The sequence below is a fragment of the Taudactylus pleione genome, unplaced genomic scaffold (assembly GCF_031769625.1).
Source record: "Taudactylus pleione unplaced genomic scaffold, aTauple2 ptg000593l, whole genome shotgun sequence".
In the NCBI taxonomy this organism is placed as follows: Eukaryota; Metazoa; Chordata; class Amphibia; order Anura; family Myobatrachidae; genus Taudactylus; species Taudactylus pleione.
In genome coordinates, this window is record NW_028284995.1 from 646,648 (window position 1) to 672,446 (window position 25,799).

The 25,799-nt window shown below is 31.6% G+C and overlaps 10 non-coding genes across 10 annotated transcripts; all 10 read left to right on the plus strand.

Moving 5' to 3' along the window:
- The first annotated feature begins 4,455 nt into the window (after positions 1–4,455).
- Positions 4,456–4,528, plus strand: TRNAI-GAU (transfer RNA isoleucine (anticodon GAU)). Its single transcript has one exon. It is a non-coding gene; the product is annotated as a tRNA-Ile (tRNA).
- A 2,836-nt stretch (positions 4,529–7,364) lies between these two features.
- On the plus strand, positions 7,365–7,437 carry TRNAI-GAU (transfer RNA isoleucine (anticodon GAU)). The gene has a single exon. It is a non-coding gene; the product is annotated as a tRNA-Ile (tRNA).
- Positions 7,438–9,793: 2,356 nt separating this feature from the next.
- Positions 9,794–9,866, plus strand: TRNAF-GAA (transfer RNA phenylalanine (anticodon GAA)). The gene has a single exon. It is a non-coding gene; the product is annotated as a tRNA-Phe (tRNA).
- Positions 9,867–15,017: 5,151 nt separating this feature from the next.
- TRNAF-GAA (transfer RNA phenylalanine (anticodon GAA)) lies at positions 15,018–15,090 on the plus strand. The gene has a single exon. It is a non-coding gene; the product is annotated as a tRNA-Phe (tRNA).
- Positions 15,091–15,997: 907 nt separating this feature from the next.
- On the plus strand, positions 15,998–16,070 carry TRNAF-GAA (transfer RNA phenylalanine (anticodon GAA)). The gene has a single exon. It is a non-coding gene; the product is annotated as a tRNA-Phe (tRNA).
- A 1,855-nt stretch (positions 16,071–17,925) lies between these two features.
- Positions 17,926–17,998, plus strand: TRNAF-GAA (transfer RNA phenylalanine (anticodon GAA)). Its single transcript has one exon. It is a non-coding gene; the product is annotated as a tRNA-Phe (tRNA).
- Positions 17,999–18,897: 899 nt separating this feature from the next.
- On the plus strand, positions 18,898–18,970 carry TRNAF-GAA (transfer RNA phenylalanine (anticodon GAA)). The gene has a single exon. It is a non-coding gene; the product is annotated as a tRNA-Phe (tRNA).
- Positions 18,971–20,357: 1,387 nt separating this feature from the next.
- On the plus strand, positions 20,358–20,430 carry TRNAF-GAA (transfer RNA phenylalanine (anticodon GAA)). The gene has a single exon. It is a non-coding gene; the product is annotated as a tRNA-Phe (tRNA).
- Positions 20,431–24,245: 3,815 nt separating this feature from the next.
- On the plus strand, positions 24,246–24,318 carry TRNAF-GAA (transfer RNA phenylalanine (anticodon GAA)). The gene has a single exon. It is a non-coding gene; the product is annotated as a tRNA-Phe (tRNA).
- Positions 24,319–25,693: 1,375 nt separating this feature from the next.
- On the plus strand, positions 25,694–25,766 carry TRNAF-GAA (transfer RNA phenylalanine (anticodon GAA)). Its single transcript has one exon. It is a non-coding gene; the product is annotated as a tRNA-Phe (tRNA).
- Positions 25,767–25,799: the final 33 nt, after the last annotated feature.

A 25,799-nucleotide genomic window follows, 5' to 3' on the forward strand; every position in this document is an offset into this window, starting at 1 on the left:
ATCATGATGACAGAAAAATATTGATACAAAACCTTGTGTAACCATGCAAACATAGCTCAGTTGAGGTCTTAGTGACTTTTGCCATACACAGACTTTGCCGAAATAGCTCAGTTGGGAGAGCATTAGACTGAAGATCTAAAGGTCCCTTGTTTCAGCATGGTTCAGTACCTTTTTTCTTCTTTCCTTGAGCAGTTATCAGTTTTTAAGTATTTCAAATGTAAACAACATCGTTTCTTAACATAGTTGAGTATTCAGTAGTAACTTCTAAATGATGAGAATGTTTATTTAACAACACGGTGCATAAATACAGCTTGAAAATTGTATTCATGTTGTCCGTCCTGCTACTCTATTAAGAAAATTTGAAGAAAAATAACTGCTTCCTGACCACAATTTGTTAAAACTTTTACTTAAATGTACGATTAAGGGTTTTTTAATTTATATATTTACAGTATAAAACACATCTTTTCTCTTCATTTCATGCAATCATGATGACAGAAAAATATTGATACTTAACCTTGTGTAACCATGCAAACATAGCTCAGTTGAGGTCTTAGTGACTTTTGCCATACACCGACCTTGCCGAAATAGCTCAGTTGGGAGAGCATTAGACTGAAGATCTAAAGGTCCCGGGTTTCGGCATGTTTGAGTGCATTTTTTCTTTTTTCCTTGAGTAGTGATCAGAATTTAATTATTTCAAATTTAATCAACATCATTTCTTAACATAGTTGAGTATTCAGTAGTAACTTCTAAATGATGATAATGATTAATTAACAACACGGTGCATAAATACAGCTTAAATATTGTTTTCATGTTGTAAGTCATGCTACTCTAACTATTATGAAAATTTGAAGTAATCTAACAATGCTTCCTGACCACAATGTGTTAAAGCTTTTACTTAAATGTTTGATTAAGGGTTTGTAATGGATATATTTATAGTATAAAACACATATTTTCTTTTCATTTCATGCAATCATGATGACAGAAAAATATTGATACTAAACCTTGTGTAACCATGCTAACATAGCTCAGTTGAGGTCTTAGTGACTTTTGCCATACACAGACTTTGCCGAAATAGCTCAGTTGGGAGAGCATTAGACTGAAGATCTAAAGGTCCCGAGTTTCAGCATGTTTCAGTACCTTTTTTCTTCTTTCCTTGAGCAGTTATCAGTTTTTAAGTATTTCAAATTTAAACAACATTGTTTCTTAACATAGTTGAGTATTCAGTAGTAACTTCTAAATGATGAGAATGTTTATTTAACAACACGGTGCATAAATACAGCTTAAAAATTGTTTTCATGTTGTCCATCATGCTACTCTATTAAGAAAATTTGAAGTAAACTAACTGCTTCCTGACCACAATTTGTTAAAACTTTTACTTAAATGTACGATTAAGGGTTTGTAATTTATATATTTACAGTATAAAACACATCTTTTCTCTTCATTTCATGCAATCATGATGACAGAAAAATATTGATACTTAACCTTGTGTAACCATGCAAACATAGCTCAGTTGAGGTCTTAGTGACTTTTGCCATACACCGACCTTGCTGAAATAGCTCAGTTGGGAGAGCATTAGACTGAAGATCTAAAGGTCCCGGGTTTCGGCATGTTTGAGTGCATTTTTTCTTTTTTCCTTGAGTAGTGATCAGAATTTAATTATTTCAAATTTAATCAACATCATTTCTTAACATAGTTGAGTATTCAGTAGTAACTTCTAAATGATGAGAATGTTTAATTAACAACACGGTGCATAAATACAGCTTAAATATTGTTTTCATGTTGTAAGTCATGCTACTCTAACTATTATGAAAATTTGAAGTAATCTAACAATGCTTCCTGACCACAATTTGTTAAAACTTTTACTTAAATGTATGATTAAGGGTTTGTAATGGATATATTTACAGTATAAAACACAGATTTTCTTTTCATTTCATGCAATCATGATGACAGAAAAATATTGATACTAAACCTTGTGTAAGCATGCAAACATAGCTCAGTTGAGGTCTTACTGACTTTTGCCATACACAGACATTGCCGAAATAGCTCAGTTGGGAGAGCATTAGACTGAAGATCTAAAGGTCCCGGGTCTCAGCATGTTTGAGTACCTTTTTTCTTTTTTCCTTGAGTAGTTATCAGTATTTTATTATTTCAAATGTAAACAACATCGTTTCTTAACATAGTTGAGTATTCAGTAGTATCTTCTAAATGATGAGAATGTTTATTTAATAACACGGTGCATAAATACAGCTTAAACATTGTTTTCATGTTGTCCGTCATGCTACTCTATTATGAAAATTTGAAGTAAACTAACTGTTTACTGACAACAATTTGTTAAAACTTTTACTTAAATGTATGATTAAGGGTTTGTAATTTATATATTTACAGTATAAAACACATCTTTTCTCTTCATTTCATGCAATCATGATGACAGAAAAATATTGATACTAAACTTTGTGTAACCATGCAAATATAGCTCAGTTGAGGTCTTAGTGACTTTTGCCATACACAGACTTTGCCGAAATTGCTCAGTTGGGAGAGCATTAGACTGAAGATCTAAAGGTCCCGAGTTTCAGCATGTTTCAGTACCTTTTTTCTTCTTTCCTTGAGCAGTTATCTGTTTTTAAGTATTTCAAATTTAAACAACATTGTTTCTTAACATAGTTGAGTATTCAGTAGTAACTTCTAAATGATGAGAATGTTTATTTAACAACACGGTGCATAAATACAGCTTAAAAATTGTTTTCATGTTGTCCATCATGCTACTCTATTAAGAAAATTTGAAGTAAACTAACTGCTTCCTGACCACAATTTGTTAAAACTTTTACTTAAATGTACGATTAAGGGTTTGTAATTTATATATTTACAGTATAAAACACATCTTTTCTCTTCATTTCATGCAATCATGATGACAGAAAAATATTGATACTTAACCTTGTGTAACCATGCAAACATAGCTCAGTTGAGGTCTTAGTGACTTTTGCCATACACCGACCTTGCCGAAAGAGCTCAGTTGGGAGAGCGTTAGACTGAAGATCTAAAGGTCCCTTGTTCGATCCCGGGTTTCGGCATGTTTGAGTGCATTTTTTCTTTTTTCCTTGAGTAGTGATCAGAATTTAATTATTTCAAATTTAATCAACATCATTTCTTAACATAGTTGAGTATTCAGTAGTAACTTCTAAATGATGAGAATGTTTAATTAACAACATGGTGCATAAATACAGCTTAAATATTGTTTTCATGTTGTAAGTCATGCTACTCTAACTATTATGAAAATTTGAAGTAATCTAACAATGCTTCCTGACCACAATTTGTTAAAGCTTTTACTTAAATGTATGATTAAGGGTTTGTAATGGATATATTTATAGTATAAAACACATATTTTCTTTTCAATTCATGCAATCATGATGACAGAAAAATATTGATACTAAACCTTGTGTAACCATGCAAACATAGCTCAGTTGAGGTCTTAGTGACTTTTGCCATACACGGACTTTGCCGAAATAGCTCAGTTGGGAGAGCGTTAGACTGAAGATTTAAAGGTCCCGGGTTTCAGCATGTTTGAGTACATTTTTTCTTTTTTCCTTGAGTAGTTATCAGTATTAAATTATTTCAAATGTAAACAACATCATTTCTTAACATAGTTGAGTATTCAGTAGTATCTTCTAAATTATGAGAATGTTTATATAACAACACGGTGCATAAATACAGCTTAAAAATTGTTTTCATGTTGTCAATCATGCTACTCTATTATGAAAATTTGAAGTAATTTAACTGCTTCCTTACCACAATTTGTTAAAACTTTTACTTAAATGTACGATTAAGGGTTTGTAATTTATATATTTACAGTATAAAACACATCTTTTCTCTTCATTTCATGCAATCATGATGACAGAAAAATATTGATACTTAACCTTGTGTAACCATGCAAACATAGCTCAGTTGAGGTCTTAGTGACTTATGCCATACTCCGACCTTGCCAAAATAGCTCAGTTGGGAGAGCGTTAGACTGAAGATCTAAAGGTTCCAGGTTCGATCCCGGGTTTCGGCATGTTTGAGTGCATTTTTCTTTTTTCCTTGAGTAGTGATCAGAATTTAATTATTTCAAATTTAAACAACATAATTTCTTAACATAGTTGAGTATTCAGTAGTAACTTCTAAATGATGAGAATGTTTATTTAACAACACGGTGCATAAATACAGCTTAAATATTGTTTTCATGTTGTCCGTCATGCTACTCTATTATGAAAAATTGAAGTAATCTAACAATGCTTCCTGACCACAATTTGTTAATCCTTTTACTTAAATGTATAATTAAGGGTTAAACAGTATAAAACACATATTTTCTTTTCATTTCATGCAATCATGATGACAGAAAAATATTGATACTAAACCTTGTGTAACCATGCAAACATAGCTCAGTTGAGGTCTTAGTGACTTTCGTCATACACGTACTTTGCCGAAATAGCTCAGTTGGGAGAGCGTTAGACTGATGATCTAAAGGTCCCTTGTTTGATCCCGTGTTTCGGCATGCTTGAGTGCATTTTTTCTTTTTTCCTTGAGTAGTGATCAGAATTTAATTATTTCAAATTTAATCAACATCATTTCTTAACATAGTTGAGTATTCAGTAGTAACTTCTAAATGATGATAATGATTAATTAACAACACGGTGCATAAATACAGCTTAAATATTGTTTTCATGTTGTAAGTCATGCTACTCTAACTATTATGAAAATTTGAAGTAATCTAACAATGCTTCCTGAAAACAATGTGTTAAAGCTTTTACTTAAATATTTGATTAAGGGTTTGTAATGGATATATTTATAGTATAAAACACATATTTTCTTTTCATTTCATGCAATCATGATGACAGAAAAATATTGATACTAAACCTTGTGTAACCATGCAAACAAAGCTCAGTTGAGGTCTTAGTGACTTTTGCCATACACAGACTTTGCCGAAATAGCTCAGTTGGGAGAGCATTAGACTGAAGATCTAAAGGTCCCGAGTTTCAGCATGTTTCAGTACCTTTTTTCTTCTTTCCTTGAGCAGTTATCAGTTTTTAAGTATTTCAAATGTAAACAACATCGTTTCTTAACATAGTTGAGTATTCAGTAATAACTTCTAAATGATGAGAATGTTTATTTAACAACACGGTGCATAAATACAGCTTAAAAATTGTTTTCATGTTGTCCATCATGCTACTCTATTATGAAAATTTGAAGTAAACTAACTGCTTCCTGACCACAATTTGTTAAAACTTTTACTTAAATGTACGATTAAGGGTTTGTAATTTATATATTTACAGTATAAAACACATCTTTTCTCTTCATTTCATGCAATCATGATGACAGAAAAATATTGATACTTAACCTTGTGTAACCATGCAAACATAGCTCAGTTGAGGTCTTAGTGACTTTTGCCATACACCGACCTTGCCGAAATAGCTCAGTTGGGAGAGCGTTAGACTGAAGATCTAAAGGTCCCGGGTTTCGGCATGTTTGAGTGTATTTTTTCTTTTTTCCTTGAGTAGTGATCAGAATTTAATTATTTCAAATTTAATCAACATCATTTCTTAACATAGTTGAGTATTCAGTAGTAACTTCTAAATGATGAGAATGTTTAATTAACAACACGGTGCATAAATACAGCTTAAATATTGTTTTCATGTTGTAAGTCATGCTACTCTAACTATTATGAAAATTTGAAGTAATCTAACAATGCTTCCTGACCACAATTTGTTAAAACTTTTACTTAAATGTATGATTAAGGGTTTGTAATGGATATATTTACAGTATAAAACACAGATTTTCTTTTCATTTCATGCAATCATGATGACAGAAAAATATTGATACTAAACCTTGTGTAAGCATGCAAACATAGCTCAGTTGAGGTCTTACTGACTTTTGCCATACACAGACATTGCCGAAATAGCTCAGTTGGGAGAGCATTAGACTGAAGATCTAAAGGTCCCGGGTCTCAGCATGTTTGAGTACCTTTTTTCTTTTTTCCTTGAGTAGTTATCAGTATTTTATTATTTCAAATGTAAACAACATCGTTTCTTAACATAGTTGAGTATTCAGTAGTATCTTCTAAATGATGAGAATGTTTATTTAATAACACGGTGCATAAATACAGCTTAAACATTGTTTTCATGTTGTCCGTCATGCTACTCTATTATGAAAATTTGAAGTAAACTAACTGTTTACTGACCACAATTTGTTAAAACTTTTACTTAAATGTATGATTAAGGGTTTGTAATTTATATATTTACAGTATAAAACACATCTTTTCTCTTCATTTCATGCAATCATGATGACAGAAAAATATTGATACTAAACTTTGTGTAACCATGCAAATATAGCTCAGTTGAGGTCTTAGTGACTTTTGCCATACACAGACTTTGACGAAATTGCTCAGTTGGGAGAACGTTAGACTGAAGATTTAAAGGTCCCGGGTTTCAGCATGTTTGAGTACATTTTTTCTTTTTTCCTTGAGTAGTTATCAGTATTAAATTATTTCAAATGTAAACAACATCATTTCTTAACATAGTTGAGTATTCATTAGTATCTTCTAAATGATGAGAATGTTTATTTAACAACACGGTGCATAAATACAGCTTAAAAATTGTTTTCATGTTGTCCATCATGCTACTCTATTATGAAAATTTGAAGTAATTTAACTGCTTCCTGACCACAATTTGTTAAAACTTTTACTTAAATGTACGATTAAGGGTTTGTAATTTATATATTTACAGTATAAAACACATCTTTTCTCTTCATTTCATGCAATCATGATGACAGAAAAATATTGATACTTAACCTTGTGTAACCATGCAAACATAGCTCAGTTGAGGTCTTAGTGACTTATGCCATACTCCGACCTTGCCAAAATAGCTCAGTTGGGAGAGCGTAAGACTGAAGATCTAAAGGTTCCAGGTTCGATCCCGGGTTTCGGCATGTTTGAGTGCATTTTTCTTTTTTCCTTGAGTAGTGATCAGAATTTAATTATTTCAAATTTAAACAACATAATTTCTTAACATAGTTGAGTATTCAGTAGTAACTTCTAAATGATGAGAATGTTTATTTAACAACACGGTGCATAAATACAGCTTAAATATTGTTTTCATGTTGTCCGTCATGCTACTCTATTATGAAAAATTGAAGTAATCTAACAATGCTTCCTGACCACAATTTGTTAATCCTTTTACTTAAATGTATAATTAAGGGTTAAACAGTATAAAACACATATTTTCTTTTCATTTCATGCAATCATGATGACAGAAAAATATTGATACTAAACCTTGTGTAACCATGCAAACATAGCTCAGTTGAGGTCTTAGTGACTTTCGTCATACACGTACTTTGCCGAAATAGCTCAGTTGGGAGAGCGTTAGACTGATGATCTAAAGGTCCCTTGTTTGATCCCGTGTTTCGGCATGCTTGAGTGCATTTTTTCTTTTTTCCTTGAGTAGTGATCAGAATTTAATTATTTCAAATTTAATCAACATCATTTCTTAACATAGTTGAGTATTCAGTAGTAACTTCTAAATGATGATAATGATTAATTAACAACACGGTGCATAAATACAGCTTAAATATTGTTTTCATGTTGTAAGTCATGCTACTCTAACTATTATGAAAATTTGAAGTAATCTAACAATGCTTCCTGAAAACAATGTGTTAAAGCTTTTACTTAAATATTTGATTAAGGGTTTGTAATGGATATATTTATAGTATAAAACACATATTTTCTTTTCATTTCATGCAATCATGATGACAGAAAAATATTGATACTAAACCTTGTGTAACCATGCAAACAAAGCTCAGTTGAGGTCTTAGTGACTTTTGCCATACACAGACTTTGCCGAAATAGCTCAGTTGGGAGAGCATTAGACTGAAGATCTAAAGGTCCCGAGTTTCAGCATGTTTCAGTACCTTTTTTCTTCTTTCCTTGAGCAGTTATCAGTTTTTAAGTATTTCAAATGTAAACAACATCGTTTCTTAACATAGTTGAGTATTCAGTAATAACTTCTAAATGATGAGAATGTTTATTTAACAACACGGTGCATAAATACAGCTTAAAAATTGTTTTCATGTTGTCCATCATGCTACTCTATTATGAAAATTTGAAGTAAACTAACTGCTTCCTGACCACAATTTGTTAAAACTTTTACTTAAATGTACGATTAAGGGTTTGTAATTTATATATTTACAGTATAAAACACATCTTTTCTCTTCATTTCATGCAATCATGATGACAGAAAAATATTGATACTTAACCTTGTGTAACCATGCAAACATAGCTCAGTTGAGGTCTTAGTGACTTTTGCCATACACCGACCTTGCCGAAATAGCTCAGTTGGGAGAGCGTTAGACTGAAGATCTAAAGGTCCCGGGTTTCGGCATGTTTGAGTGTATTTTTTCTTTTTTCCTTGAGTAGTGATCAGAATTTAATTATTTCAAATTTAATCAACATCATTTCTTAACATAGTTGAGTATTCAGTAGTAACTTCTAAATGATGAGAATGTTTAATTAACAACACGGTGCATAAATACAGCTTAAATATTGTTTTCATGTTGTAAGTCATGCTACTCTAACTATTATGAAAATTTGAAGTAATCTAACAATGCTTCCTGACCACAATTTGTTAAAACTTTTACTTAAATGTATGATTAAGGGTTTGTAATGGATATATTTACAGTATAAAACACAGATTTTCTTTTCATTTCATGCAATCATGATGACAGAAAAATATTGATACTAAACCTTGTGTAAGCATGCAAACATAGCTCAGTTGAGGTCTTACTGACTTTTGCCATACACAGACATTGCCGAAATAGCTCAGTTGGGAGAGCATTAGACTGAAGATCTAAAGGTCCCGGGTCTCAGCATGTTTGAGTACCTTTTTTCTTTTTTCCTTGAGTAGTTATCAGTATTTTATTATTTCAAATGTAAACAACATCGTTTCTTAACATAGTTGAGTATTCAGTAGTATCTTCTAAATGATGAGAATGTTTATTTAATAACACGGTGCATAAATACAGCTTAAACATTGTTTTCATGTTGTCCGTCATGCTACTCTATTATGAAAATTTGAAGTAAACTAACTGTTTACTGACCACAATTTGTTAAAACTTTTACTTAAATGTATGATTAAGGGTTTGTAATTTATATATTTACAGTATAAAACACATCTTTTCTCTTCATTTCATGCAATCATGATGACAGAAAAATATTGATACTAAACTTTGTGTAACCATGCAAATATAGCTCAGTTGAGGTCTTAGTGACTTTTGCCATACACAGACTTTGACGAAATTGCTCAGTTGGGAGAACGTTAGACTGAAGATTTAAAGGTCCCGGGTTTCAGCATGTTTGAGTACATTTTTTCTTTTTTCCTTGAGTAGTTATCAGTATTAAATTATTTCAAATGTAAACAACATCATTTCTTAACATAGTTGAGTATTCATTAGTATCTTCTAAATGATGAGAATGTTTATTTAACAACACAGTGCATAAATACAGCTTAAAAATTGTTTTCATGTTGTCCATCATGCTACTCTATTCTGAAAATTTGAAGTAATTTAACTGCTTCCTGACCACAATTTGTTAAAACTTTTACTTAAATGTACGATTAAGGGTTTGTAATTTTTATATTTACAGTATAAAACACATCTTTTCTCTTCATTTCATGCAATCATGATGACAGAAAAATATTGATACTTAACCTTGTGTAACCATGCAAACATAGCTCAGTTGAGGTCTTAGTGACTTATGCCATACTCCGACCTTGCCGAAATAGCTCAGTTGGGAGAGCGTTAGACTGAAGATCTAAAGGTCCCTGGTTCGATCCCGGGTTTCGGCATGTTTGAGTGCATTTTTCTTTTTTCCTTGAGTAGTGATCAGAATTTAATTATTTCAAATTTAAACAACATAATTTCTTAATATAGTTGAGTATTCATTAGTAACTTCTAAATGATGAGAATGTTTATTTAACAACACGGTGCATAAATACAGCTTAAATATTGTTTTCATGTTGTCCGTCATGCTACTCTATTATGAAAAATTGAAGTAATCTAACAATGCTTCCTGACCACAATTTGTTAATACTTTTACTTAAATGTATAATTAAGGGTTATACAGTATAAAACACATATTTTCTTTTCATTTCAAGCAATCATGATGACAGAAAAATATTGATACTAAACCTTGTCTAACCATGCAAACATAGCTCAGTTGAGGTCTTAGTGACTTTTGTCATACACATACTTTGCCGACATAGCTCAGTTGGGAGAGCGTTAGACTGAAGATCTAAAAGTCCCTGGTTCGATCCCGGGTTTCGGCATGTTAGAGTGCATTTTTTCTTTTTTCCTTGAGTAGTGATCAGAATTTAATTATTTCAAATTTAATCAACATCATTTCTTAACATAGTTGGGTATTCAGTAGTAACTTCTAAATGATGAGAATGTTTAATTAACAACACGGTGCATAAATACAGCTTAAATATTGTTGTCATGTTGTAAGTCATGCTACTCTAACTATTATGAAAATATGAAGTAATCTAACAATGCTTCCTGACCACAATTTGTTAAAGCTTTTACTTAAATGTTTGATTAAGGGTTTGTAATGGATATATTTACAGTATAAAACACATATTTTCTTTTCATTTCATGCAATCATGATGACAGAAAAATATTGATACAAAACCTTGTGTAACCATGCAAACATAGCTCAGTTGAGGTCTTAGTGACTTTTGCCATACACAGACTTTGCCGAAATAGCTCAGTTGGGAGAGCATTAGACTGAAGATCTAAAGGTCCCTTGTTTCAGCATGGTTCAGTACCTTTTTTCTTCTTTCCTTGAGCAGTTATCAGTTTTTAAGTATTTCAAATGTAAACAACATCGTTTCTTAACATAGTTGAGTATTCAGTAGTAACTTCTAAATGATGAGAATGTTTATTTAACAACACGGTGCATAAATACAGCTTGAAAATTGTATTCATGTTGTCCATCATGCTACTCTATTAAGAAAATTTGAAGAAAAATAACTGCTTCCTGACCACAATTTGTTAAAACTTTTACTTAAATGTATGATTAAGGGTTTGTAATTTATATATTTACAGTATAAAACACATCTTTTCTCTTCATTTCATGCAATCATGATGACAGAAAAATATTGATACTTAACCTTGTGTAACCATGCAAACATAGCTCAGTTGAGGTCTTAGTGACTTTTGCCATACACCGACCTTGCCGAAATAGCTCAGTTGGGAGAGCATTAGACTGAAGATCTAAAGGTCCCGGGTTTCGGCATGTTTGAGTGCATTTTTTCTTTTTTCCTTGAGTAGTGATCAGAATTTAATTATTTCAAATTTAATCAACATCATTTCTTAACATAGTTGAGTATTCAGTAGTAACTTCTAAATGATGAGAATGTTTAATTAACAACACGGTGCATAAATACAGCTTAAATATTGTTTTCATGTTGTAAGTCATGCTACTATAACTATTATGAAAATTTGAAGTAATCTAACAATGCTTCCTGACCACAATTTGTTAAAACTTTTACTTAAATGTATGATTAAGGGTTTGTAATGGATATATTTACAGTATAAAACACAGATTTTCTTTTCATTTCATGCAATCATGATGACAGAAAAATATTGATACTAAACCTTGTGTAAGCATGCAAACATAGCTCAGTTGAGGTCTTACTGACTTTTGCCATACACAGACATTGCCGAAATAGCTCAGTTGGGAGAGCATTAGACTGAAGATCTAAAGGTCCCGGGTCTCAGCATATTTGAGTACCTTTTTTCTTTTTTCCTTGAGTAGTTATCAGTATTTAATTATTTCAAATGTAAACAACATCATTTCTTAACATAGTTGAGTATTCAGTAGTATCTTCTAAATGATGAGAATGTTTATTTAATAACACGGTGCATAAATACAGCTTAAATATTGTTTTCATGTTGTCCGTCATGCTACTCTATTATGAAAATTTGAAGTAAACTAACTGTTTACTGACCACAATTTGTTAAAACTTTTACTTAAATGCATGATTAAGGGTTTGTAATTTATATATTTACAGTATAAAACACATCTTTTCTCTTCATTTCATGCAATCATGATGACAGAAAAATATTGATACTAAACTTTGTGTAACCATGCAAATATAGCTCAGTTGAGGTCTTAGTGACTTTTGCCATACACAGACTTTGACGAAATAGCTCAGTTGGGAGAGCGTTAGACTGAAGATTTAAAGGTCCTGGGTTTCAGCATGTTTGAGTACATTTTTTCTTTTTTCCTTGAGTAGTTATCAGTATTAAATTATTTCAAATGTAAACAACATCATTTCTTAACATAGTTGAGTATTCAGTAGTATCTTCTAAATGATGAGAATGTTTATTTAACAACACGGTGCATCAATACAGCTTAAAAATTGTTTTCATGTTGTCCGTCATGCTACTCTATTATGAAAATTTGAAGTAATTTAACTGCTTCCTGACCACAATTTGTTAAAACTTTTACTTAAATGTACGATTAAGGGTTTGTAATTTATATATTTACAGTATAAAACACATCTTTTCTCTTCATTTCATGCAATCATGATGACAGAAAAATATTGATACTTAACCTTGTGTAACCATGCAAACATAGCTCAGTTGAGGTCTTAGTGACTTATGCCATACTCCGACCTTGCGGAAATAGCTCAGTTGGGAGAGCGTTAGACTGAAGATCTAAAGGTCCCTGGTTCGGTCCTGGGTTTCGGCATGTTTGAGTGCATTTTTCTTTTTTCCTTGAGTAGTGATCAGAATTTAATTATTTCAAATTTAAACAACATCATTTCTTAACATAGTTGAGTATTCAGTAGTAACTTCTAAATGATGAGAATGTTGATTTAACAACACGGTGCATAAATACAGCTTAAATATTGTTTTCATGTTGTCCGTCATGCTACTCTATTATGAAAAATTGAAGTAATCTAACAATGCTTCCTGACCACAATTTGATAATACTTTTACTTAAATTTATAATTAAGGGTTAAACAGTATAAAACACATATTTTCTTTTCATTTCATGCAATCATGATGACAGAAAAATATTGATACTAAACCTTGTCTAACCATGCAAACATAGCTCAGTTGAGGTCTTAGTGACTTTCGTCATACACATACTTTGCCGAAATAGCTCAGTTGGGAGAGCGTTAGACTGAAGATCTAAAGGTCCCTTGTTCAATAGTAACTTCTAAATGATGATAATGATTAATTAACAACACGGTGCATAAATACAGCTTAAATATTGTTTTCATGTTGTAAGTCATGCTACTCTAACTATTATGAAAATGTGAAGTAATCTAACAATGCTTCCTGACCACAAATTGTTAAAGCTTTTACTTAAATGTTTGATTAAGTGTTTGTAATGGATATATTTATAGTATAAAACACATATTTTCTTTTCATTTCATGCAATCATGATGACAGAAAAATATTAATACTAAACCTTGTGTAACCATGCAAACATAGCTCAGTTGAGGTCTTAGTGACTTTTGCCATACACAGACTTTGCCGAAATAGCTCAGTTGGGAGAGCATTAGACTGAAGATCTAAAGGTCCCGAGTTTCAGCATGTTTCAGTACCTTTTTTCTTCTTTCCTTGAGCAGTTATCAGTTTTTAAGTATTTCAAATGTAAACAACATCGTTTCTTAACATAGTTGAGTATTCAGTAGTAACTTCTAAATGATGAGAATGTTTATTTAACAACACGGTGCATAAATACAGCTTAAAAATTGTTTTCATGTTGTCCATCATGCTACTCAATTAAGAAAATTTTAAGTAAACTAACTGCTTCCTGACCACAATTTGTTAAAACTTTTACTTAAATGTATGATTAAGGGTTTGTAATTTATATATTTACAGTATAAAACACATCTTTTCTCTTCATTTCATGCAATCATGAGGACAGAAAAATATTGATACTTAACCTTGTGTACGAATGCAAACATAGCTCAGTTGAGGTCTTAGTGACTTTTGCCATACACTGACCTTGCCGAAATAGCTCAGTTGGGAGAGCGTTATACTGAAGATCTAAAGGTCCCGGGTCTCAGCATATTTGAGTAGCTTTTTTCTTTTTTCCTTGAGTAGTAATCAGAATTTAATTATTTCAAATTTAAACAACATCATTTCTTAACATAGTTGAGTATTCAGTAGTAACTTCTAAATGATGAGACTGTTTAATTAACAACATGGTGTATAAATACAGCTTAAATATTGTTTTCATGTTGTAAGTCATGCTACTCTAACTATTATGAAAATTTGAAGTTATCTAACAATGCTTCCTGACCACAATGTGTTAAAGCTTTTACTTAAATGTTTGATTAAGGGTTTGTAATGGATATATTTATAGTATAAAACACATATTTTCTTTTCATTTCATGCAATCACGATGACAGAAAAATATTGATACTAAACCTTGTGTAACCATGCAAACATAGCTCAGTTGAGGTCTTAGTGACTTTTGCCATACACAGACTTTGACGAAATACCTCAGTTGGGAGAGCATTAGACTGAAGATCTAAAGGTCCCGAGTTTCAGCATGTTTCAGTACCTTTTTTCTTCTTTCCTTGAGCAGTTATCAGTTTTTAAGTATTTCAAATGTAAACAACATCGTTTCTTAACATAGTTGAGTATTCAGTAGTAACTTCTAAATGATGAGAATGTTTATTTAACAACACGGTGCATAAATACAGCTTAAAAATTGTTTTCATGTTGTCCATCATGCTACTCTATTAAGAAAATTTGAAGTAAACTAACTGCTTCCTGACCACAATTTGTTAAAACTTTTACTTAAATGTACGATTAAGGGTTTGTAATTTATATATTTACAGTATAAAACACATCTTTTCTCTTCATTTCATGCAATCATGATGACAGAAAAATATTGATACTTAACCTTGTGTAACCATGCAAACATAGCTCAGTTGAGGTCTTAGTGACTTTTGCCATACACCGACCTTGCCGAAATAGCTCAGTTGGGAGAGCGTTAGACTGAAGATCTAAAGGTCCCTGGTTCGATCCCGGGTTTTGGCATTTTTGAGTGCATTTTTTCTTTTTTCCTTGAGTAGTGATCAGAATTTAATTATTTCAAATTTAATCAACATCATTTCTTAACATAGTTGAGTATTCAGTAGTAACATCTAAATGATGAGAATGTTTAATTAACAACATGGTGCATAAATACAGCTTAAATATTGTTTTCATGTTGTAAGTCATGCTATTCTAACTATTATGAAAATTTGAAGTAATCTAACAATGCTTCCTGACCACAATTTGTTAAAGCTTTTACTTAAATGTATGATTAAGGGTTTGTAATGGATATATTTATAGTATAAAACACATATTTTCTTTTCAATTCATGCAATTATGATGACAGAAAAATATTGATACTAAACCTTGTGTAACCATGCAAACATAGCTCAGTTGAGGTCTTAGTGACTTTTGCCATTCACAGACTTTGCCAAAATAGCTCAGTTGGGAGAGCATTAAACTGAAGATCTAAAGGTCCCGAGTTTCAACATGTTTCAGTACCTTTTTTCTTCTTTCCTTGAGCAGTTATCAGTTTTAAAGTATTTCAAATGTAAACAACATCGTTTCTTAACATAGTTGAGTATTCAGTAGTAACTTCTAAATGATGAGAATGTTTAGTTAACAACACGGTGCATAAATACAGCTTAAAAATTGTTTTCATGTTGTCCATCATGCTACTCTATTATGAAAATTTGAAGTAAACTAACTGCTTCCTGACAACAATTTGTTAAAACTTTTACTTAAATGTACGATTAAGGGTTTGTAATTTATATATTTACAGTATAAAACACATCTTTTCTCTTCATTTCATGCAATCATGATGACAGAAAAATATTGATACTTAACCTTGTGTAACCATGCAAACATAGCTCAGTTGAGGTCTTAGTGACTTATGTCATACTCCGACCTTGCCGAAATAGCTCAGTTGGGAGAGCATTAGACTGAAGATCTAAAGGTCCCTGGTTCGATCCCGGGTTTCGGCATGTTTGAGTGCATTTTTCTTTTTTCCTTGAGTAGTGATCAGAATTTAATTATTTCTAATTTAAACAACATCATTTCTTAATATAGTTGAGTATTCAGTAGTAACTTCTAAATGATGAGAATGTTTATTTAACAACACGGTGCATAAATACAGCTTAAATATTGTTTTCATGTTGTCCATCATGCTACTCTATTATGAAAAATTTAAGTAATCTAACAATGCTTCCTGACCACAATTTGTTAAAACTTTTACTTAAATGTATAATTAAGGGTTATACAGTATAAAACACATATTTTCTTTTCATTTCATGCAATCATGATGACAGAAAAATATTGATACTAAACCTTGTCTAACCATGCAAACATAGCTCAGTTGAGGTCTTAGTGACTTTTGCCATACACAGACTTTGCCGAAACAGCTCAGTTGGGAGAGCATTAGACTGAAGATCTAAAGGTCCCGAGTTTCAGCATGTTTCAGTACCTTTTTTCTTCTTTCCTTGAGCAGTTATCAGTTTTTAAGTATTTCAAATGTAAAGAACATCGTTTCTTAACATAGTTGAGTATTCAGTAGTAACTTCTAAATGATGAGAATGTTTATTTAACAACACGGTGCTTAAATACAGCTTTAAAATTGTTTTCATGTTGTCCATCATGCTACTCTATTAAGAAAATTTGAAGTAAACTAACTGCTTCCTGACCACAATTTGTTAAAACTTTTACTTAAATGTACGATTAAGGGTTTGTAATTTATATATTTACAGTATAAAACACATCTTTTCTCTTCATTTCATGCAATCATGATGACAGAAAAATATTGATACTTAACCTTGTGTAACCATGCAAACATAGCTCAGTTGAGGTCTTAGTGACTTTTGCCATACACCGACCTTGCCGAAATAGCTCAGTTGGGAGAGCGTTAGACTGAAGATCTAAAGGTCCCGGGTTTCGGCATGTTTGAGTGCATTTTTTCTTTTTTCCTTGAGTAGTGATCAGAATTTAATTATTTCAAATTTAATCAACATCATTTCTTAACATAGTTGAGTATTCAGTAGTAACTTCTAAATGATGAGAATGTTTAATTAACAACACGGTGCATAAATACAGCTTAAATATTGTTTTCATGTTGTAAGTCATGCTACTCTAACTATTATGAAAATTTGAAGTAATCTAACAATGCTTCCTGACCACAATTTGTTAAAACTTTTACTTAAATGTATGATTAAGGGTTTGTAATGGATATATTTACAGTATAAAACACAGATTTTCTTTTCATTTCATGCAATCATGATGACAGAAAAATATTGATACTAAACCTTGTGTAAGCATGCAAACATAGCTCTGTTGAGGTCTTAGTGACTTTTGCCATACACAGACATTGCCGAAATAGCTCAGTTGGGAGAGCATTAGACTGAAGATCTAAAGGTCCCAGGTCTCAGCATGTTTGAGTACCTTTTTTCTTTTTTCCTTGAGTAGTTATCAGTATTAAATTATTTCAAATGTAAACAACATCATTTCTTAACATAGTTGAGTATTCAGTAGTATCTTCTAAATGATGAGAATGTTTATTTAACAACACGGTGCATAAATACAGCTTAAAAATTGTTTTCATGTTGTCCGTCATGCTACTCTATTATGAAAATTTGAAGTAATTTAACTGCTTCCTGACCACAATTTGTTAAACTTTTACTTAAATGTATGATTAAGGGTTTGTAATTTATATATTTACAGTATAAAACACATCTTTTCTCTTCATTTCATGCAATCATGATGACAGAAAAATATTGATACTTAACCTTGTGTAACCATGCAAACATAGCTCAGTTGAGGTCTTAGTGACTTATGCCATACTCCGACCTTGCCAAAATAGCTCAGTTGGGAGAGCGTTAGACTGAAGATCTAAAGGTCTCTGGTTCGATCCCGGGTTTCGGCATGTTTGAGTGCATTTTTCTTTTTTCCTTGAGTAGTGATCAGAATTTAATTATTTCAAATTTAAACAACATCATTTCTTAACATAGTTGAGTATTCAGTAGTAACTTCTAATTGATGAGAATGTTTATTTAACAACACGGTGCATAAATACAGCTTAAATATTGTTTTCATGTTGTCCGTCATGCTACTCTATTATGAAAAATTGAAGTAATCTAACAATGCTTCCTGACCACAATTTGTTAATACTTTTACTTAAATGTATAATTAAGGGTTAAACAGTATAAAACACATATTTTCTTTTCATTTCATGCAATCATGATGACAGAAAAATATTGATACTAAACCTTGTCTAACCATGCAAACATAGCTCAGTTGAGGTCTTAGTTTCTTTCGTCATACACATACTTTACCGAAATAGCTCAGTTGGGAGAGCGTTAGACTGAAGATCTAAAGGTCCCTTGTTCAATCCCGGGTTTTGGCATGTTTGAATGCATTTTTTCTTTTTTCCTTGAGTAGTGATCAGAATTTAATTATTTCAAATTTAAACAACATCATTTCTTAACATAGTTGAGTATTCAGTAGTATCTTCTAAATGATGAGAATGTTTATTTAAAAACACGGTGCATAAATACAGCTTAAAAATTGTTTTCATGTTGTCCGTCATGCTACTCTATTATGAAAATTTGAAGTAAACTAACTGCTTCCTGACCACAATTTGTTAAACTTTTACTTAAATGTATGATTAAGGGTTTGTAATTTATATATTTACAGTATAAAACACATCTTTTCTCTTCATTTCATGCAATCATGATGACAGAAAAATATTGATACTTAACCTTGTATAACCATGCAAACATAGCTCAGTTGAGGTCTTAGTGACTTATGCCATACTCCGACCTTGCCAAAATAGCTCAGTTGGGAGAGCGTTAGACTGAAGATCTAAAGGTCCCTGGTTCGATCCCGGGTTTCGGCATGTTTGAGTGCATTTTTCTTTTTTCCTTGAGTAGTGATCAGAATTTAATTATTTCAAATTTAAACAACATCATTTCTTAACATAGTTGAGTATTCAGTAGTAACTTCTAAATGATGAGAATGTTTATTTAACAACACGGTGCATAAATACAGCTTAAATATTGTTTTCATGTTGTCCGTCATGCTACTCTATTATGAAAAATTGAAGTAATCTAACAATGCTTCCTGACCACAATTTGTTAATACTTTTACTTAAATGTATAATTAAGGGTTAAACAGTATAAAACACATATTTTCTTTTCATTTCATGCAATCATGATGACAGAAAAATATTGATACTAAACCTTGTCTAACCATGCAAACATAGCTCAGTTGAGGTCTTAGTTTCTTTCGTCATACACATACTTTACCGAAATAGCTCAGTTGGGAGAGCGTTAGACTGAAGATCTAAAGGTCCCTTGTTCAATCCCGGGTTTTGGCATGTTTGAATGCATTTTTTCTTTTTTCCTTGAGTAGTGATCAGAATTTAATTATTTCAAATTTAATCAACATAATTTCTTAACATAGTTGAGTATTCAGTAGTAACTTCTAAATGATGAGAATGTTTAATCAACAACACGGTGCATAAAAACAGCTTAAATATTGATTTCATGTTGTAAGTCATGCTACTCTAACTATTATGAAAATTTGAAGTAATCTAACAATGCTTCCTGACCACAATTTGTTAAAGCTTTTACTTAAATGTTTGATTAAGGGTTTGTAATGGATATATTTATAGTATAAAACACATATTTTCTTTTCATTTCATGCAATCATGATGACAGAAAAATATTGATACTAAACCTTGTGTAACCATGCAAACATAGCTCAGTTGAGGTCTTAGTGACTTTTGCCATACACAGACTTTGCCGAAATAGCTCAGTTGGGAGAGCATTAGACTGAAGATCTAAAGGTCCCGAGTTTCAGCATGTTTCAGTACCTTTTGTCTTCTTTCCTTGAGCAGTTATCAGTTTTTAAGTATTTCATATGTAAACAACATCGTTTCTTAACATAGTTGAGTATTCAGTAGTAACTTCTAAATGATGAGAATGTTTATTTAACAACACGGTGCATAAATACAGCTTAAAAATTGTTTTCATGTTGTCCATCATGCTACTCTATTATGAAAATTTGAAGTAAACTAACTGCTTCCTGACCACAATTTGTTAAAACTTTTACTTAAATGTATGATTAAGGGTTTGTAATTTATATATTTACAGTATAAAACACATCTTTTCTCTTCATTTCATGCAATCATGATGACAGAAAAATATTGATACTTAACCTTGTGTACCAATGCAAACATAGCTCAGTTGAGGTCTTAGTGACTTTTGCCATACACTGACCTTGCCGAAATAGCTCAGTTGGGAGAGCGTTAGACTGAAGATCTAAAGGTCCCTGGTTCGATCCCGGGTTTCGGCATGTTTGAGTGCATTTTTCTTTTTTCCTTGAGTAGTGATCAGAATTTAATTATTTCAAATTTAAACAACATCATTTCTTAACATAGTTGAGTATTCAGTAGTAACTTCTAAATGATGAGAATGTTTTTTTAACAACACGGTGCATAAATACAGCTTAAATATTGTTTTCATGTTGTCCGTCATGCTACTCTATTATGAAAAATTGAAGTAATCTAACAATGCTTCCTGACCACAATTTGTTAATACTTTTACTTAAATGTATAATTAAGGGTTAAACAGTATAAAACACATATTTTCTTTTCATTTCATGCAATCATGATGACAGAAAAATATTGATACTAAACCTTGTCTAACCATGCAAACATAGCTCAGTTGAGGTCTTAGCTTCTTTCGTCATACACATACTTTACCGAAATAGCTCAGTTGGGAGAGCGTTAGACTGAAGATCTAAAGGTCCCTTGTTCAATCCCGGGTTTTGGCATGTTTGAATGCATTTTTTCTTTTTTCCTTGAGTAGTGATCAGAATTTAATTATTTGAAATTTAAACAACATAATTTCTTAACATAGTTGAGTATTCAGTAGTAACTTCTAAATGATGAGAATGTTTAATCAACAACACGGTGCATAAATACAGCTTAAATATTGTTTTCATGTTGTAAGTCATGCTACTCTAACTATTATGAAAATTTGAAGTAATCTAACAATGCTTCCTGACCACAATTTGTTAAAGCTTTTACTTAAATGTTTGATTAAGGGTTTGTAATGGATATATTTATAGTATAAAACACATATTTTCTTTTCATTTCATGCAATCATGATGACAGAAAAATATTGATACTAAACTTTGTGTAACCATGCAAACATAGCTCAGTTGAGGTCTTAGTGACTTTTGCCATACACAGACTTTGCCGAAATAGCTCAGTTGGGAGAGCATTAGACTGAAGATCTAAAGGTCCCGAGTTTCAGCATGCTTCAGTACCTTTTGTCTTCTTTCCTTGAGCAGTTATCAGTTTTTAAGTATTTCATATGTAAACAACATCGTTTCTTAACATAGTTGAGTATTCAGTAGTAACTTCTAAATGATGAGAATGTTTATTTAACAACACGGTGCATAAATACAGCTTAAAAATTGTTTTCATGTTGTCCATCATGCTACTCTATTATGAAAAATTGAAGTAATCTAACAATGCTTCCTGACCACAATTTGTTAATACTTTTACTTAAATGTATAATTAAGGGTTAAACAGTATAAAACACATATTTTCTTTTCATGTCATGCAATCATGATGACAGAAAAATATTGATACTAAACCTTGTCTAACCATGCAAACATAGCTCAGTTGAGGTCTTAGTTTCTTTCGTTATATGCATACTTTACCGAAATAGCTCAGTTGGGAGAGCGTTAGACTGAAGATCTAAAGGTCCCTTGTTCAATCCCGGGTTTTGGCATGTTTGAATGCATTTTTTCTTTTTTCCTTGAGTAGTGATCAGAATTTAATTATTTCAAATTTAAACAACATCATTTCTTAACATAGTTGAGTATTCAGTAGTAACTTCTAAATGATGAGAATGTTTATTTAACAACACGGTGCATAAATACAGCTTAAATATTGTTTTCATGTTGTCCGTCATGCTACTCTATTATGAAAAATTGAAGTAATCTAACAATGCTTCCTGACCACAATTTGTTAATACTTTTACTTAAATGTATAATTAAGGGTTAAACAGTATAAAACACATATTTTCTTTTCATTTCATGCAATCATGATGACAGAAAAATATTGATACTAAACCTTTTCTAACCATGCAAACATAGCTCAGTTGAGGTCTTAGTTTCTTTCGTCATACACATACTTTACCGAAATAGCTCAGTTGGGAGAGCGTTAGACTGAAGATCTAAAGGTCCCTTGTTCAATCCCGGGTTTTGGCATGTTTGAATGCATTTTTTCTTTTTTCCTTGAGTAGTGATCAGAATTTAATTATTTCAAATTTAAACAACATAATTTCTTAACATAGCTGAGTATTCAGTAGTAACTTCTAAATGATGAGAATGTTAAATCAACAACACGGTGCATAAATACAGCTTAAATATTGTTTTCATGTTGTAAGTCATGCTACTCTAACTATTATGAAAATTTGAAGTAATCTAACAATGCTTCCTGACCACAATTTGTTAAAGCTTTTACTTAAATGTTTGATTAAGGGTTTGTAATGGATATATTTATAGTATAAAACACATATTTTCTTTTCATTTCATGCAATCATGATGACAGAAAAATATTGATACTAAACCTTGTGTAACCATGCAAACATAGCTCAGTTGAGGTCTTAGTGACTTTTGCCATACACAGACTTTGCCGAAATAGCTCAGTTGGGAGAGCATTAGACTGAAGATCTAAAGGTCCCGAGTTTCAGCATGCTTCAGTACCTTTTGTCTTCTTTCCTTGAGCAGTTATCAGTTTTTAAGTATTTCATATGTAAACAACATCGTTTCTTAACATAGTTGAGTATTCAGTAGTAACTTCTAAATGATGAGAATGTTTATTTAACAACACGGTGCATAAATACAGCTTAAAAATTGTTTTCATGTTGTCCATCATGCTACTCTATTATGAAAATTTGAAGTAAACTAACTGCTTCCTGACCACAATTTGTTAAAACTTTTACTTAAATGTATGATTAAGGGTTTGTAATTTATATATTTACAGTATAAAACACATCTTTTCTCTTCATTTCATGCAATCATGATGACAGAAAAATATTGATACTTAACCTTGTGTACCAATGCAAACATAGCTCAGTTGAGGTCTTAGTGACTTTTGCCATACACTGACCTTGCCGAAACAGCTCAGTTGGGAGAGTGTTAGACTGAAGATCTAAAGGTCCCTGGTTTGATCCCGGGTTTCGGCATGTTTGAGTGCATTTTTCTTTTTTCCTTGAGTAGTGATCAGAATTTAATTATTTCAAATTTAAACAACATCATTTCTTAACATAGTTGAGTATTCAGTAGTAACTTCTAAATGATGAGAATGTTTAATTAACAACACGGTGCATAAATACAGCTTAAATATTGTTTTCATGTTGTAAGTCATGCTACTCTAACTATTATGAAAATTTGAAGTAATCTAACAATGCTTCCTGACCACAATGTGTTAAAGCTTTTACTTAAATGTTTGATTAAGGGTTTGTAATGGATATATTTATAGTATAAAACACATATTTTCTTTTCATTTCATGCAATCATGATGACAGAAAAATATTGATACTAAACCTTGTGTAACCATGCAAACATAGCTCAGTTGAGGTCTTAGTGACTTTTGCCATACACAGACTTTGCCGAAATAGCTCAGTTGGGAGAGCATTAGACTGAAGATCTAAAGGTCCCAAGTTTCAGCATGTTTCAGTACCTTTTTTCTTCTTTCCTTGAGCAGTTATCAGTTTTTAAGTATTTCAAATGTAAACAACATCGTTTCTTAACATAGTTGAGTATTCAGTAGTAACTTCAAAATGATGAGAATGTTTATTTAACAACACGGTGCATAAATACAGCTTAAAAATTGTTTTCATGTTGTCCATCATGCTACTCTATTAAGAAAATTTGAAGTAAACTAACTGCTTCCTGACCACAATTTGTTAAAACTTTTACCTAAATGTACGATTAAGGGTTTGTAATTTATATATTTACAGTATAAAACACATCTTTTCTCTTCATTTCATGCAATCATGATGACAGAAAAATATTGATACTTAACCTTGTGTAACCATGCAAACATAGCTCAGTTGAGGTCTTAGTGACTTTTACCATACACCGACCTTGCCGAAATAGCTCAGTTGGGAGAGCGTTAGACTGAAGATCTAAAGGTCCCTGGTTCGATCCCGGGTTTCGGCATGTTTGAGTGCATTTTTTCTTTTTTCCTTGAGTAGTGATCAGAATTTAATTATTTCAAATTTAATCAACATCATTTCTTAACATAGTTGAGTATTCGGTAGTAACTTCTAAATGATGAGAATGTTTAATCAACAACACGGTGCATAAATACAGCTTAAATATTGTTTTCATGTTGTAAGTCATGCTACTCTAACTATTATGAAAATTTGAAGTAATCTAACAATGCTTCCTGACCACAATTTGTTAAAGCTTTTACTTAAATGTATGATTAAGGGTTTGTAATGGATATATTTATAGTATAAAACACATATTTTCTTTTCAATTCATGCAATCATGATGACAGAAAAATATTGATACTAAACCTTGTGTAACCATGCAAACATAGCTCAGTTGAGGTCTTAGTGACTTTTGCCATACACAGACTTTGCCGAAATAGCTCAGTTGGGAGAGCATTAACCTGAAGATCTAAATGTCCCGGGTCTCAGCATGTTTGAGTACGTTTTTCTTTTTTCCTTGAGTAGTTATCAGTATTTAATTATTTCAAATGTAAACAGCATCATTTCTTAATATAGTTGAGTATTCAGTAGTATCTTCTAAATGATGAGAATGTTTATTTAACAACACGGTGCATAAATACAGCTTAAATATTGTTTTCATGTTGTCCGTCATGCTACTCTATTATGAAAACTTGGAGTAATCTAACAATGCTTCCTGACCACAATTTGTTAAAACTTTTACTTAAATGTATAATTAAGGGTTATACAGTATAAAACACATATTTTCTTTTAATTTCATGCAATCATGATGACAGAAAAATTTTGATACTAAACCTTGTGTAACCATGCAAACATAGCTCAGTTGAGATCTTAGTGACTTTTGCCATACACAGACTTTGCCGAAATAGCTCAGTTGGGAGAGCATTAGACTGAAGATCTAAAGGTCCCGAGTTTCAACATGTTTCAGTACCTTTTTTCTTCTTTCCTTGAGCAGTTATCAGTTTTTAAGTATTTCAAATGTAAACAACATCATTTCTTAACATAGTTGAGTATTCAGTAGTAACTTCTAAATGATGAGAATGCTTAGTTAACAACACGGTGCATAAATACAGCTTAAAAATTGTTTTCATGTTGTCCATCATGCTACTCTATTATGAAAATTTGAAGTAAACTAACTGCTTCCTGACCACAATTTGTTAAAACTTTTACTTAAATGTACGATTAATGGTTTGTAATTTATATATTTACAGTATAAAACACATCTTTTCTCTTCATTTCATGCAATCATGATGACAGAAAAATATTGATACTTAACCTTGTGTAACCATGCAAACATAGCTCAGTTGAGGTCTTAGTGACTTATGCCATACTCCGACCTTGCCGAAATAGCTCAGTTGGGAGAGCGTTAGACTGAAGATCTAAAGGGCCCTGGTTCGATCCCGGTTTTCGGCATGTTTGAGTGCATTTTTCTTTTTTCCTTGAGTA